This window comes from Hypomesus nipponensis, chromosome 9 (assembly GCF_054491055.1).
Source record: "Hypomesus nipponensis isolate SF chromosome 9, ASM5449105v1, whole genome shotgun sequence".
Classification (NCBI taxonomy): domain Eukaryota; kingdom Metazoa; phylum Chordata; class Actinopteri; order Osmeriformes; family Osmeridae; genus Hypomesus; species Hypomesus nipponensis.
This window is the reverse complement of record NC_140369.1, coordinates 21,874,212-21,891,493: the sequence shown is the minus strand read 5'-3', so window position 1 is coordinate 21,891,493 and position 17,282 is coordinate 21,874,212.

The window sequence follows — 17,282 nt, the reverse complement described above, 5'->3', positions numbered from 1 at the left end:
TGTACTCTGAAAGACTACAACACCATCTTACGAATGCTTCTGTTTGGAGGGCAACCTGAAAAAGTTCTACTCTTGGTTGAAATGACAATTGGGACTGTCAGGGTTCTGCTCCTGTTGGTTTACCCCTCTACGTTCACGTAGCCAATCACTAGAAGCCAAAATGTATCCACCGCTAGGTGCCCCCTATTTAAGCCTGCTGCCCCCTATTTAACCCCTTACCCCTAGCCCTTAATTTACCCCTTGTCCCTCGAAACGGAGGGGTAAGGGCTACATAGCCCTATGAAATTAGACACCAATTGATTACGGTTACGTATATCGATGTCTCCAAAGCAAGTAGGGCTGCACGATTAATCGAATTTTAATCACAATCACGATTTCGGCTTCCCACGATCAAATTCACGTGATCGAGCGATAATTTAAATGCGTCATTCCGTTAATAGAACGCTCTGTATCAAAGTTATTTTTTGCAAAGCCAATCTAGCGCTCCGTAAACCAATAGGTACGTTCGACATCGGCTGCGGCTGCATGCAACGACCAGCGAGAGTTGCCGCTTGCAGTCGGGGAGGAGTTATAAACGGCTCTGTAAAGTCGGAACATTTGTCATTTTATGTATTGGGCTATGATAAACTCTTTCTCCAATCTGTAGGCTGCAGCCGGCTACGGCGCTGCATGGAGTCGAGTAAATTTAAAAACGCATACTTATGTCTGCGTTTGTACCTCCAGTTCACACTAATACGGCGTAATCGGACACTGAAAACTGAGCTTTTCGAATACGCTCTCCTAGCCGGAGACATTTGAAAACGCCGGGTTTGCGTAGTAGGCTAGTGTGGACGGGGTCCACGAGCTTTTCAGATACTATGACGTTCAGTTGCTATGGCATTGGGGTAGCTTTAGCCAGGGGCGTTTCTAGGATTCAAAGAAAGGGGGGGCTTAGCCCCAAGGGGAGTGGCATGTTTGCATGCGGCAACTATTTTTTTTGAATCCTCTTTTTTTCAGATTGATGCTATAGTGCTTGGCAAGCTCATCTAAGTGTGATTCACTTAAGAAGTTCTGAGATTTAGGGCTGCATGCCTGGATGAAATGTTTGGCGCAGACATGCAAAACTTTGGGAAGTTGTGTCGGAGCATTTCCAGCGAAAATAAAATTGAGATATTGGTTGTGCAGAGGCTCGGATGAAGGAATTAAATAAAGATTTGTGCTTGCATTTGTACATCCAAGCACTGAGCAACTGTTGTGCTTTGTTTGTTTGCTCCCCATGATGTCTCTCTAGGAAAAACCGATATCGCACTTGCCCTTGCACGGTGGTAGCTCAGTTTCTCATGGGCGGGCCAGATGATCTGGGCGGACAAAGCAGAGAGAGGGGAGGTAACCTTTCTCGTATCTACGTCACTTGGAGGAGATTTTCAAACAGAGCGTTTGAGCCTTGATTTTGTCAAAGGCGGAGAAGAACACCAAGGGCTTTGTTTAGACCTATCGAAAATTCTAGCCACTGGGGGACCAAAGGCAGGCTAGGGGAACTCATATTAATGTTAAATAACCTCATAAAATGAAGTTTTCATGTCATGTCACCTTTAAGATAAGTTCAAACATTGAAACATAACTGATCGAAATCCAGAAGCCAATTTTATGACTTGGCATAAAAATATCATGTAATAATCTATTTTAGGCTATGCCTTGGAGTAGCCTAGGCCTGACAACAAATGCCTATACATTTCTACCACAGTAGAAGAAAATAAAAAAAACTCTTCCTTCTAGACCTGTAGACCGCTAACCTCCGTCACACCGGCTCCTTCAGCCCTGTCAATCTCCTGCTTCTCTCTCTCATCTGACTGGGTGGAGCTGCCACCTCTCCTAAAGAATGTTCTTATATCCATCTGGTCAATGAATTGGATGATATACCGGCACAATAGCGTTATGAGGGACACTATGACATTTAGTTTTCACTAGCATTAACTGATTATAAATAACAACATTCTATAGGGACTGATAATATTGTTTTGAAATACTAGAGAGATATATCAATGCAAAGGATAGAGAGACGTCGGTAGTTATTTCTTGTATTTCGAATTCGCTAGTTCACACTCTTGCTAACTGGGGACAGTTTCTAACAAAGTAGTTAGCTAGCTTAGTTTTATTATAGCCCACTACAATATTCGCTTTCATTTGCCTCATATCAAGTAAACCTAAAGCAGGTAACACTCGCTAACAACTACAGATAGCCACATTCTGTAACTCCTTGTACTTACAATTTCACTCCGTGCATCATTTACTTTGAACTCCTTGGCTATAATACTGGCTGTCGTTGACGTCGAGACGGTACTAGTGCCCGGGGTTTGTATCGTAAAGTATGATGACAGGCTATTGGATTATAATTTGTTAGAGTTATAAATAACTTTTCTGTGTGAGAAACAATAGTTTAATTATTATTATTTAAAAAAAATTAAGACAATAATGCCAAATGATTTGGGGGGGCTGAAGAACATTTTAGGGGGGCTTCAGCCCCCCTAAAATAGGACAAACGACGTCCCTGGCTTTAGCTAATGTCAAGATGAACATGGAAGGTGAAAGAAATATGCTGCTCCATCTCTATAATTTATTTACCAGCTTAGTTGGTGTAGGCTACTTCAGGTACAAGTATTAGCCTATCATTTAATAGCCTATGCGTTACTCCTACGCAAAAGGTGATTTTTGTAGCCTGCTCGGTGTGCCTGAACGATAGGGGGACGCTAGTGTGGACGGAGATCGAGTTTTTTATTGATTGTATATTTTGAGTTTTATTTACATCCATTCTGCAGGTACAATAAATTGTGACAATCAAATTTGATTAGGTTAAAATCAACAAATAATCGTGATAATTAATCGTGATCTAAATATTGATGAAAATAATCGTGATTATCATTTTGGCCATAATCGTGCAGGGCTAAAAGCAAGTAGTGTTATGCACTGATATAAAACTAAATTTGCTGCTCATGGAGTTAAAACTGTAGACATGCATGGAGTACATTCAAGGCTAATCAGAGAAATGCAGGACTGTTGTGCAAATCAGCATTGCAACGTTAGCGTAGCAAACTAGCGATTTTTTTAAAGTTTTCAATTAAGAACATGGTTACAAATACATTTGTACAGGACTGTGTAGAGCACAAAACAAGAATGTCGTAATTTTTCCAGAAAATTGTTATTTAATTGGTTATATTAAAACAGTATTTATTACACAAGTAAATCACAAGTGTATTATAATTCCCTCGAAGCACTGGCAGACACAAGTGGCTTCTTGCTACAGGTTTGAAGCTTTTTCTCCAAATCGACCGTGAAAACTAAACCTGGTTTAGTTAATATAAGGTTAGTAAGTTGTTTATTATATGGCATTTTTACTCTTTTCATTTTGTAAATGAAAATAAATGGTAGGCTAATTGTAGGTAGCTCTCAAGTCTTCTCACGGTGTGTTTCATGTGTTGCCTAGCAACCAATTACTTTTGATAGAAAGCGACCAACAAGGTTCTGCTAAAATGGCTTTAATTCCAACACAAAATAATGACACAAGTGATTCAAAGAGTCTAGTTGTTGGAATGCTGCTTCAGCATTCCAAGTTTTGGTCTTTGAATCTTTATTCAACGTATTCATATTCTTCTTCTTCTATTTCTTCCGCGACACCTTTCAGCGCCTTCAAATCTTCAGCTATTAAAACCATTCAACAATCAAAAAATTCAGCAGTTTCAGGCTATGGGCGCTGAGACTTTTCAGCTTTGTACCTCTTATGCTTGAATTAATATAAATCAATATTTATAATATTTTTTACATGGGTTTCCAATTGAGTTTTCTTTGAAATCCTCTCAAACTTCTTAAGACTTCTTCAACTTGCGCCAGCTCAGGAAGTACAACCTGCCTCAGGAGCTGCTGATCCAGTTTTACACTGCAGTCATTGAGTCTGTTCTCTGCTCATCCATTACTGGTCTGGTTTGGTTCTGCCTCTAAACTAGACAGGAACAGATTACAACGGACAGTCAGGTCTGCAGAAAGGATTATTGGTGCTGACCTGCCCACCATCCAGGACCTGTACACATCCAGAGCCAGGAAACGGGCAGGGAAAATCATTGCAGACCCCTCACACCCTGGACATAATCTGTTCCAGCTCCTCCCCTCTGGCAGGCGATACAGAACTATGTACACAAAAACCACCAGACACAGGAACAGTTTTTTCCCCCTTGCCGTCACTCTAGTGAACAGTTGATAGATTATTAGGGTTCCTCCGGTAGGAGGAAACCTATTGTTTTTGTTAGTATTCTTCTCCTCATTTTTCTTCTCCGCTAAATGGCCCAATAGCTCATAAAGTCCTGGACACGATTTTTTCCAATTTGGCCCAATGATATAACAGGTGTCTCACTACTCCTACACGGCTAGTGGCCCATGTGCGCCCATAGGTGGCACTATAAAACACGCCCAAAGTCTACGTGATTTCCCCAGCGCCCCATTACTCCAAAATGCCTGAAAATTGGTATACATGCCTTATTTCTCACGGGGAACAAAAAAGCCTCAAAGACCCATATTGTCAGACTTATGAATTTTCTTGTACTGTCCAAATTTGGTACAACCTTCAGAACCCTTCTCCTCATGAACCATAGATCCAATCAACTTGAAATTTGTTCCGGATGTTTAGAATACATGTGTTTATGAAGGGTCAAATTGAATAAGAAATACAATACAAAATGGCTGAAAGGGGTGTGTTTATGTAAATGTCCACATTGCCTCAATATCTTTGTGTCAATAAATCTAATATAATTTTGACTGATTGTATTTCAAACCTAATAGGGTTCAAGATGACATCAATCTTTAGTACCATTAACAGTAACCATTAACTATTCAACTTTTTTCAATATCACTGATTATGTTTATGACTGTTTCAAAGCGTTTCTGAGATTTACATGGGTGTGTACGAGAAAGCCTTGAGTGCAGACTGAATCGCTTAGAGTGGAGGGGAGCTTCAGATGTCGTTGAAAACATATTTCTAGTTTACCAGCATTGCCACAATTTTTGCTCTTCATGCTTCGTTTTTGGATCAATAGATAGCTAATGTTGTGCTGGTCGTAGAAAACTGTCTGTGGAATCCAAAAGACTTACACATTTGTTCAGAGCCCCAAGAAAGCGAGACAAAGTCCAACTCTCGCCCCATAGACTCCAATGCAAATCTGGTGACAAATTCAGAAAAGGCAAAAACAAACAGATTTAGAAACTGCCGGTAGAGTCGTATTTCTGACCGCACAGACATATAAAGGACATCTGTGGTTTCGACAGAGTCTTGGGTCTCGGAAGATATCTTTATTTTGTTGGATTGGACGTATAGTTTTGCGTCTAGGTTAACTTGTTTCAGGTGTGGATTCCAGCTAAATTTCTGGTATTCTCTGCCCTCAGCACATTAGCAGCCATAGCTGCACCATCACCGTGGCAACCACACAAACACGGGCCAGTCTCTTACACAGGTGATTGGTATTAGCCGATTAGTGGAGAAAAGACAAGCTATTCAGTCAACTCGTCTCATTAAAAGACTAAGAGCATCACAACACAACTACTACCACTACCGATACTGCTATATCTTATGCCACACAACAACTACTAATTATGCAGATGCTGCTAATATCTCTTTTACTAACTACTATGCTAATGGTACTGTTTTGATCTACTACGCCACTGACTGCGTTCACTTGACCATGAGAAACCCAATAGCAATTGTCGGTTTATGCCAATAATACGATTACTCCGTGGTGGTTCTAGACTAATTTTACTGGGGGGGGCAAGGGGGGGGGGGCAGTGTTTAATCGGAGGGGCACATTAAGAACGGAAACAAATTATATTTAAACATTAAATACTTTAATTTTGCTTTACATTAAAATCATACAAAATGCTCTGGCTCTCCCTCTTCCAGCTCCTCAACTCTCTCAATATGTTTCTCAAACTTTTTTATGATATGTTTCGCAAACTTTTTTTATTTGAAAAAGGCTGCAATGACCCTCCCTCGGTTCATGATGACTACTGGAAGAAGAAAAACATGTTAAAAAAAAACAACAAAAAATCTTTTTTTGTAGGCCCCCGTGTAGAAACGCCCCTGATAAGTTATGCGATTACTCAAACACGTCTACATGGCTCTTTTTATGAATCGTTGTATGCTCCAAGGACAAAACTTGCACCATCATCCTTCTGCAACAAAGTATCGCCGTGTCTTCCTGTATCAGCCCTACTGCTCTATGTTTCATTCAATCAAAACATTGAATCCTACTAAGAAAGCCGGTAAACACACTCAATGATAGGCTACATCTGCTACTGATATTACTATCCCAACTATAATTTCAGCTGTCAAAACTATAATATTCTTGTTACAACTAGCTAGCCTACTTCTTCTGTTTAACAGTTCAACTTTCAGCTTCTCCCGCATTGTAGGCTATTTAAGCTCTTAGCTTTGTTGATGCAGTTCAGCTTCCACACTCCCTCTTTTGTGTGAATCATACATTTTTACAATTAATTTTAGCTTGCGGGTATTTTCTCATTTCTGTATTTTCAGCCATTTAAAAAAAATAATTTCAGATTTCAGCATTCCAACGCGTTTTCAGCAGGAAATTCATGTTCTAGTCTTTGTCTAGTCTCCGTATCAGACCTCAGATGATGTCAGAGCAGGGCAATATTAATCCGTATCAGGCCGCAAACAGGCGATGAGGACACTACGCAGCTGGCATGACTACCTAGAGCTGGGCGATATGGGTAAAAAATTATCACGATAGATATTTATATTTCCATTCTATAACGATAATTAAGACGATAGACCACAGATCCATAGTAGTAGCAAAATAAGTCTCTACCTCAACTTACACTCGGCATAACGTTTAGGCAGCGTGGTGTGAGAAAAATGTTTGCGGCCAGGGAGCACGTAGGCCTACCTGGGGTCAAGTAACTTGCCTTTTATCAATACCTTGGCGCAAACTCACACTTTCTGCATGTTCCAACGAGTGATTTTGCTTCAGGTGGTAAAAAAGGTTTGTCGTATTACCAGACTTGGTAGCCACCTGTTTGTTTACTACACAATTTGCACCGAACATTGCTCTGCTCTTTGAGGGATTTCAAAAAAGCTAAACCACTTCCAAATAACTGAAGAAGACAAACCCTTTTTATCAATAATTTCTCCATTGGAAATTGCTCCCTCGCCATGGTTATTGCTGCCACTGTTTTCGGCAATAAGACTAATTTTCCGCGGTTAACATTAGCTACTCCACTCTAGGGCTTTAACAACGAATCGATTAAAATCGATTATTAATTAATTTGCACTGTCAGTTCTGTTTTTGAATAAAGGGTTGGAATTTAATGCTTTTGTGTTTTTACCAAAACAAAACAAAGTGCAGATTAAAGAAAGGGAAAACAACACGTTCTTTTAAATTATATATTTCTTGAGTTGGTTTGTTTGTCTTAAATAATATAATCTACAATTTCTGTTGAACATTTTGTTAATTCAGCAATGAAGACACAAGCGGGAATCAGATCTCACACTGCCATATGGCAGCTCGACTAAAAAATCTTAGTTGACCAAGAGCATATCGACCAGAAAATCGACTAGTCGACTAAGTGGGGACAGCCCTACCAGTAACCAATTGATATTGTCTTACAGTTTTTCTCCATTGCTTTGCCTCATTTCACGAAACAGAAATTACATTCTCAAAACAACACGTGCAAACCTCCAAACCACTGGGCACTTGTTCACAACAGATTGGAATTTTTCATTCCTTTAATCAAATTGCAATTGTATTAGCATATCCTTGTAAATGACAAGTGCAATTGCCTACAGTTTGCACACATTTCAAATAATTTAGCACATCTTTGAAATGGTTAGGTAAAATTGCCTTCAATTAGGCCAATTACCAATTTAAAATATCTTGCTGGTCTAAACTGACTGTTCCTTCTCAGTCAAGTGGTTGTTCTCTGCAAATCATATTGGCACAATTTCCTTGTGTACATCATCACCTGCACAAAAGTTCACTCCACTGTCAAAATCTTTCAGCCACATAATACCATGAAAAACATCATGGTATGTACTGTAATATGGGTCTCTTGGATCATTGTCAGGTGCAACTAGAACTTTACTAAACAAGGAGACACATCCGATCACCAATCACACAGTAAGTTTAGTTTGCTGACAGGAGCTATCCAGGAGTATAAATGCTTCCATCAAATATATAGAGCTTATCCCAGGCCAGCTCGGGGGCAACATCACCATGTGTGCTGCCAATTCAGAGAATGGAGTAATCACCCACATTCCCAGTCTTGGCCCATACAATACCCAGACGCTCGTGGTGTTCTTGGACCACCTGCACTCCGATCTTATCCCTCTATATGAGAAGGGTTTAGTAGGGCCTCACTTTCTTACATTTGTCATTGTGTGGGACAATGTAAGCTTCCACCGTGGCCCACTCATCAGGGTTCACTGCCCATCCAAGAATGCTGATGGTGCTCTTATCACTTACTCCCCATTCCTTAGTCCCATCGAGGAGTTTCTTTCTGCATGGGGGTGGAGGGTTTATGAGCATTGGGCTCAAAACCAGAGCTCCCGCTCCAGACAATGGATGCTGCTTGTGATGATGTTACAGCATATCAGTGTAGGGGATTGTTGCGGCATGCACAACGATTCTTCCCCTGGTGCATCGCAATGGAGAACATCAGATGTGATCTAAATGAAATCTGTGGCCTGACAGACAGGAGCGCGAGGATGAGCAGGAGAGTGAGGACGACAACTAGTGAAACTCCAGATTTGCTTTACTTTCTTACTTTTTGTTTCCTTCTTGCCATGAAATGCACCCTCTGCATCTCTGACTAGGAAGGGGTCACATGCCTGAAAATTACCGTGGTAGTCATACTAGTCCTCTCAGTGTACGATACGAATCATTTGATGCTGGGATATACAGAACAGAGAATAGAGGGGGCGCATTTCATGCCAGGCTTACTGTAATGCACCCCCTGCTAACTCTGACTAGGAAAGTGTCACTTGCCTGAAACCTACTGTGGTTACTCATACTACTAGTGTAAGTTATACATAATGTTAGTTTTAATGTGCTTATTGTATGACAGTATATTGTGTTGTACACATTTCCTTTTACAGTAACCATTATATATGGCAATTACAGTAACAATTTCCATGGCAGTGAAAGTGCAATATGTGATGTGAAACCTTTTAGGCTACTCTTGAATTACTGTAATATTTTTTCTGTTTGATACACATTTACATTTTACATGTATCCATTTAGCAAACGTTTTATCCAAAGCGACTTCCAAGAGAGCTTTACAAAAGTGCATAGGTCACTGATCATAACAATGCGATAGCCCCAAACATTGTGGGTCCGAAACATGAAGCATACATTACAGTATTGTTGCTTGCTTTTCTACAGGTACACTCTTGCACTTTTGAGGTTCATGTTGTTTAGTTGGAACTTGTTTAGCTGCATGCTCTTATTGTTCTTCCCTTTGGCACTTATTTATGGGGTATTCACAATGTATGCTTTATGTTTTGTCTACCTGCAATGTTTGGGGCTATCACGTTGTTATGATCCGAGAGAAGATTATTGAGTTTTGACTGATGAGTTGTCTGTTTTAGGAGAGAGATGATCCTTTGCAGGTGTTCCATGGTGTTTTGCTTAACCATCTAGGTTATTTTGGCAAATGTATTTAAAGGTTTGAGAATGTCCTCTTTTTTCTCGAGAGATGAGCCATAGCAATCGAGAAGGAACTTTTCATTTTGGGTCACTGACTATTTATATGAGAAAATGATTTGCTTTTGAAGCATGAGTTAACTGTTTTGGGTGAGATCCTCCTTTAGGAGGTGATCTATGTATTTGTGCTGAGCCATATAGGCTATTTTGCAAAATGCACGTGGAGCTTTGAAAATGTCATTTCTGTTTCAAGAATTGAACCAAAGCAATGGAGAAAAACTGTAATATACCGAAAATGTCAGTAAATCGAGATGGTGCTGCTATCTGTCCTGTCAAAAACCATTTAAACAAGTTGACAGCAGACTTTTTTTTGTATTTTTCACCTTGCCTTGTTAAAAGACAGACAGACAGTCCGTCTGTCCAATCAGGAGGGTCCGTCCTCTACTAGATAGGCCATACCTTTTCCGTCAGAAGTTACAGTTTTTCACAATTGCTAACACACATTTCTTGAAACAGTCACACACTTTCTCAAAACTGTGAACACAAACCTCATGTTCAAGCACTATTTACAAAACCTTTGAATCCTCTTGCAAAGTGAAACTTTCGGCTCAAAACAGATACACTATCAAGCAGTCAGTTAACAAAACACCAAAAAATAGAAAACGTATCATTCAAAACATATAGTTCTCAGGGAGAAGTTTTTCATTTTTAAGTAATCTCAAAACAAATTTCATATTTATCCGTCATTGTCTTTTGATGAATAAAAACATGTCCTATCATAGTAGCTCAAAATTGATCCGAAATTACTACTCTACTTTGCTCTTTTACCCCTATAACTGTACCCTTCATCTCACTACTTACTCTGGTTCTTTGTTGATATGAACCTGCAACCACTCAATCTATTGAGCAGTCAGTACTGTTACTGTAACAAATGTAAAGCACAATGTTCAGGGTCATACAATTTGTTCATTGTACAGTATACAGCCTACAATGCACTGTGCTACAGTATACAATACTACAGTAAAGGGGACAAAAATAAAAGGAATAAACGTGATCAATGTGCTTCTTCTTGTTTTTGGGCTGGGTTAGGCCAGAGTACTTTGTCGACATCACAAGCAATATTTTACCACCTTCAACAACCTGTTTGCTCTCTGAACTGGCTTATATTGGTTGTGTCACATCATTTGAAACAAGTGAAATCAATTTTGAGTGGTTGTGTTTAGTCAATTACATGTTTTCTCTATTTGTATTTGATTTCTGCCATTTGTGTGTAGCGCCTCTCTGGTTTGATTTAGTTGTCATGAGAGGTGGCTAACCTGCCCTTACAAAAAAGAAGTATATTAAAGTATACTATAAGTATACTAAAATATGAATAGTACACTTTTAGTTCACTTTTGATATACTTTTAAGAAGTATGCTTGGAAAATAGTTCACTTTTAATATACTTTTAAGAAGTATACTTAGAAAATAGTTTACTTTTGATATACTTTTAAGTATGCTTTGAAAATAGTTCACTTTTGTTAGAAGTATATTAAGAAAAAAGTTCACTTTTGATGTACTTTTAAGTATGCTTTGAAAATAGTTCAGTTTTGATATACTTTTAAGAAGTACACATACATTTCTTCTGGAGTAGGATGTACGTTTTCTATTATTATACAACAAAAACAGTCAAAATAATTAAAAAGTAAATTACAGGTTAAATTTTTTAGATCCATCTCATTCTAATTATTAGAAGTACTTTTTAGGAAGTATGCTTGATGAACTGAAAGTGCACTACACAGGCTACTTTACAGTATTCAAAATTGAACCTTGAAATACACTATAAGTGTACTTTAATGTTTACTAAATGACCTCAAAAGTTGGCCAATTCAGTTTACTTAGTACAAAAATAGTATATAAATAAGTACACTGCTAGTATACTTTAAGTAACATGATAGTATACTAGATAGTATACTTTTTATACTAAGTAGGTTGTACTTACAAAATAAACTTGAAGTATACTTCTTTTTAGTAGTTGTTGCTAATCTAAACCTATTTACTTATGAAAAAAACCATACACCCAACTACATCCAAAAAGCAGTAAAGATTTACTTTAAACATAACATATCAGTTCTTAAATTTTTGTTTTAAATTAACATGACATCTCATATACAGATTGAAACACAATACAAACTTGCCGGCAATGCTAACAGTTATACGGTGCAGTCCTGACTGCAGCTTGTGTGTGTTGTAGCCGTAAACAAAATGGCTTTTTCGCCACGATGGCACAAAATAAAAGTGAGCTGGTACCTTGGGTCAGCAGTGTGGTAGCCACACGCACTGCAGCAGAAGGGGTGCACAGCAGGTGGAAGAGAGACCGACCAAATATTCTCGGGGATTGACGGGACGAATCTACTCAGGAGAGGAACGACGACGATGACAATCCCGACCTCCACAAGCTCCAACACTGACACTCACGGGTCGCTAGCATGGCGGCTAACAGTGCTTTCATACTGCAGCGACGAGATGCGAGCAACAACATGTTTTCCATTCGTTTTCTATGGAGCCAGGCAAATCGCTTGCGTGGTGCATTGTGGGTAGCGACGCGACAGAGTTGAGATTTTCTCAACTTTATGCAAATGAGGAGCGATTTTCGCTAGCGATGGCCAATCGGAGTGTTTTCTTGTTTCTCGTAACGTAGCAGCTATGGTATACATTTCTAGCTTTCGAGGTTTCAAGGTGGAGGAGAAACTAATCGTTTGTGTGGCTGTTTACCCAGTCCTGTACGATACATAGCTGTATTTGTACAGAAATGTTAATGATAAAAAAACGATGCATTGCGCATGGTTGCCGAAGTTGCTGGTGCTTGGACTTTCTAATTCAGTCTAGTGACATTACATAACTTCGTTCTGTAGTAACTAGCTAGCTAGATTTCCCGGCTGGAACTCCCTATCGTATCGACAAATTAGCAGAGACTTTGAGGAATATAATAAAACGTTTTTTATACATGTCAACGTGTATGTCTATTAAACAGTTTTGTATTTTGTTGTATTTTGATCGATGTTGCGAGTACGTAAACCCAAGTCTGCACACTTGGCTATGACAACTACAACACTGACTTTAGAGAACTACATTCTAAATGAATCTGTTTGAAACGCCCCCGAGCGGGCTGAACTGTGGGAAGGCGAGCAATGGCAAGCGATTCGCGACAGAGTTGAGATTTTCTCAACTTTATGCAAATGAAGAGCGATTTTCGCTAGCAGTAGCCAATCAGTGTTTTCTTGTTTCTCGTAACGTAGCAACCATAGTAAACATTTCAAGCTTTCAGTTTTTACGATGGAGGAGAAACTAATCGCCTGTGTGGCTGCATATCCAGTCCTATACAATACTGATCTGTATTTGAATAAAAAACAAAAAATAAAAGAATGAGGCCTGGCGCAGGGTTGCCGACCTTGTCGGTACTCCTGGTGGTTTTTTGTAAGCCTACTTTCAAATTCAGTCTCTCGTCACATAACATAACTTCGTACTGTGGTAACTAGCTAGCCCGGCTGTAACTCCCTAGTCATATCAACAGATCAGCAGAGACTTTGAGTAATATAATGCAACGTTTATACACATGTCACCGTGTATGTCTATTAAACAGTTTAGTATTTTGTATGCAAGTTGTATTTTGATCGATGTTGTGAGTACGTATACCCAAGTGTGCACACTTGGCCATGACAACTACAACAGTGACTTAAGAAAACTATAATTCTGCATTAATCTGTTTGAGACGCCCCCTAGCGTGGTGAACTGTGGGAAGGCAAGCGATTTGCGTCGCTGCAGTGTAAATGCACTGTTGGTCCGTGCTTAATCCAAAAACACAGGTTAAGCAGCCAAAATTCTCTTTCTTTGTTGTTGTTGGTTGAGTTATCACCCAGTCATCTAAACATAACACCATTAGTCCTCGGTGAACACTTTCGATAATAATAATCATAAATCTTCAACTGTTGGTATTTTACTGTACACTACAACACTCCTCTTCCCTTCAACTCCTCCGCTTGCCCTGTCTTCCAACTTTCCGCATTCCCCTGTCCTTTGACCTCACATCGGATTGGCTCATCATCATCATTAAAGCAACAAAATACATTCACAAAACATTTCTTACTCTTTTCATATTTGTAACTGGTACATTTTAATAGACTTATTATATATATATATATATATATAATAAGTCTATCTATTAAACTATGAACTTAACTATTATTTATTCCAACTTTTATAATTATGTAATATGATAGTTTAAACAGAAACCTGAATGTCCTAAGGTTTACCACCCGGGCTACAAGTGTTTACCAGTATGGATGACATGTGCATTAGAGTGCAGAATGTGTTTAAAAATAAGAATGTGTTTATGAGTTTTAAAGAAAATTGTAAGTGAGAATGTCAGGGGTTCCCAATCCTGGTCCTCGGGCCTTCCTGCCCTGCATGTTTTAGATGTTGCCTTGTTCCAACACACCTGATTCAAATGAAATGGTCATTAGCAGGTTTCTGCATAACTAGATAACGACCCATTCATTGCAATCAGCTGTGTTGGAGCAACGTCTAAAACATGCAGGTATTTATTTATAAACATTAAGGTATTGACAACAGACAGGCACAATTAGCTACATGAGTTCAGACAACTGAGAACTTTGTTCAGCCAATGAGTTTTAGTGTTTTAGCAATTGAGAAAAACTGTAATGTTGTTGTGCTTTATGATTTGTTGTTGTGTTTTCCTATTTGGCGTTTTGTTTTCCATATTTGTCATTGTGCTTTATGATTTGTTGAAGTGTTTTCATATTTGCTGATGTGTTTTGTGATTTACTGTTGCGTTTTTCTGTTTTATGTTGTGATTTGCACTTCAAGGCCACCGAAGTTACCTCATGAACAAGCACATCAATTTCGTTATCCCTAATGCTGTCAATTAAACGCGTTATTAACGGCGTTAACGCAAACCCATTTTGACGGCGTACATTTTTTTATCGCGAGATTAACGTTCTTTTTGGCCAAGCAAACTTTGTAGTTTTTTTCACAAGCTGTTGCAACATCTAGGACGTTAGACAAACTACAACACCACACCGGATCTATCTAGACCGGAAACAAAACAGCAGGCACGCCACACGTAATTCTCTGGTAGTAGGCTAACTTTACATTTTGAGTGGATGGCGAGAGCAAGACGCCGAAATAGATGCCAATTAGATTCTGAATGGAAAGTTGAGTTTTAAAAAGTTGCCAAATGGTTCCATTGACAAGACCAAAGTGTTTTGTGTTTTGTCGAACAGAGCTATCATCGCAGCACATCCAGTCTGAAATACGACTTGATGGCCAAGCACAGATCTGATGCGAATTCTCTGCCCCCTCGTCAAAGCCAGGGGATTGCAATGTTGTTTTAAATAAAATAAACATTTGTACTAAGCAATCCGATCCACTTTTTCATGTTGATAAGAGCATTAAAATTAGAAAAATAATGGGACAAAAAGAAATCAAGGCACATTTAGAATAGATAAAAATGTGCTATTAATTGCAATTAATCGCGAGTGAACTATGAAATTAATGCGATTAACCGCGATTAAATATTTTAATCGTTTGACAACACTAGTTATCACTAAATGTAATGATTGGACTCTAGAGAAGTAGCAGCGATCCAAGTGCGTGCTTTTAATAGTAGTTTTAGTAGTCAACCTGGCACAGGTCGTCAACAGGCAAACAGAGCAATGCAGGCCAATCCAAAGGATAATCGGGTCACAAGCTTGGGTCGAACAGGGGCTGGCAGGAATTTCAGAGGTTAGGCACAGAGCAGGTACGTATGTCAGGCAGGGGTCGTTATCTCGGTTTCTAAGAATCCAAAGGAAAGAGCAGGAGAATGGTCCAGGCAAAAAAAAAAGTTCGGTATACATCAATCTAGATCATATGTAACGCTTGGTAATGCAGGTAAAGAATCACTAACAAGACTTTGCAGTGAAGAAACAGGCTAAGTTGGTATAAATAGACTGTCCCTGCTGGCCCTTGCCAGCCAGCCCTCCAGAGACAGACAGTCACCCCACAGGCACAGTAGCTCTGCAGACTGCTTTTTTGAGGACATTGATGAAAAAGGACAAACCAGCAGCTTTTACTTTGATGAAAGTCTAAAAGTTTAATCCTTTCCATGTCCCAGCATGCCAAGCTGCTGACTTTTAGTGTCTTAAGTGATGAAACCAGTTCAAGTGATAGACTTTTGACCTGAATCCAATGATTAGTCATCTGAATAAAAAACACTCAAGAGAAGTACTGTTTCTTGGATGATTTGTGCTCCATATCAGTTCTTCTCACACATTTGCCTTTGTTTCCATGGGATTCATGGAATTGCTAGTTTCTGCCCCACCATTGTCTAATAAAAAAAAAATGTAGGACTGCAATTATATTTTTTTGTTATCCTTTCGCATTACACACATTTAGTAAATGTTCTTAAACTCAACCAATTGTTTTCATTTTACCATACTGTTGATACAGACAACGGTGTTTGGGAAGATTACTGTATATTTCCACTTTTGATATGTATTTCCATCGTAAGTTTGGTCTTTAATTTTCTTTGGAAATGGAATTAAAAGGTCTTAAAAAGTCTTTAATTCAACTTGTTTATACCTGTAGACACCCTGTGAAGCCCCCACCCCCCACTCCAGAGACAGTTGGTGACAGACAGAGAGGTGCAGACATTAAGTTAAACATAGTCATGCCTTAAGAGTAGAGTAAAAAAAAATTGATTGAATTGTGTAAATGGATGTTAAAACTCAGTTCTCGGTGCATGTCAGTTTAGGCAAAGGGAACCTTTTAAACCTCTCGGTTTAAAAACAATTCTGATTTGTTTGGAACTCCCTTTTATACATTTATAATTTAACAGACATTTAATTCAATTAATAAGTTGTTTAACTGAAACAACCATAACACAATATGGTAGACAAAGCTGCAATCAGATTTGGCTAAATTGTTATCTTTGATGTAATCTTTTATTGATGTCTGTTGCTATGAAAACCATTTTAGCTTCGCTAACCAACATTGTTTTTAGCTAGTTTGCATTACCATTCAATCGCCAACAAAACATTAGTAAAAATAGCTTGCTAATCGGGCAGAACTTGTTAATGCAGGAGACTCCGAGACCTTAGCCCGCTAGCATCTCCGCATATCACGCAGTTGGAGCACAGCTAGATAATCAGCGTTGGCACTTTTGGGTACCCAGCATGCAGTGCGGCATGTCAAAAAACGCAAATTTGTGGAAATTAGTTTGGTTACAACAGCCATGCAAAGGATTTCAGTTGTTGTGTTTGTTTAGTTAGATGTTTGGAAAGTTATTGTTTGTTAGCTAATATAATCTCGTTGGTCACCCTGAGTGTGCATGTTGTGTAGTTTAACTGGAACAGATAGTTGGCCTCTACAAATTAAATTACTGAACCTGTATGGCTTCAATTTTGGCCTGTTCCATAGACAAGTAGTTAACAAAGTAATTCTGGGTTGTGGAGTCAATGAGGTCCCACAAAAATATCTACTCAAGGAGAGTAAATACCTGAGGTTATCAAGCTTTATTAGAGAAGTTCTGAATACAGTGTTGCAGTTTATTGTTGATTGTGGGAG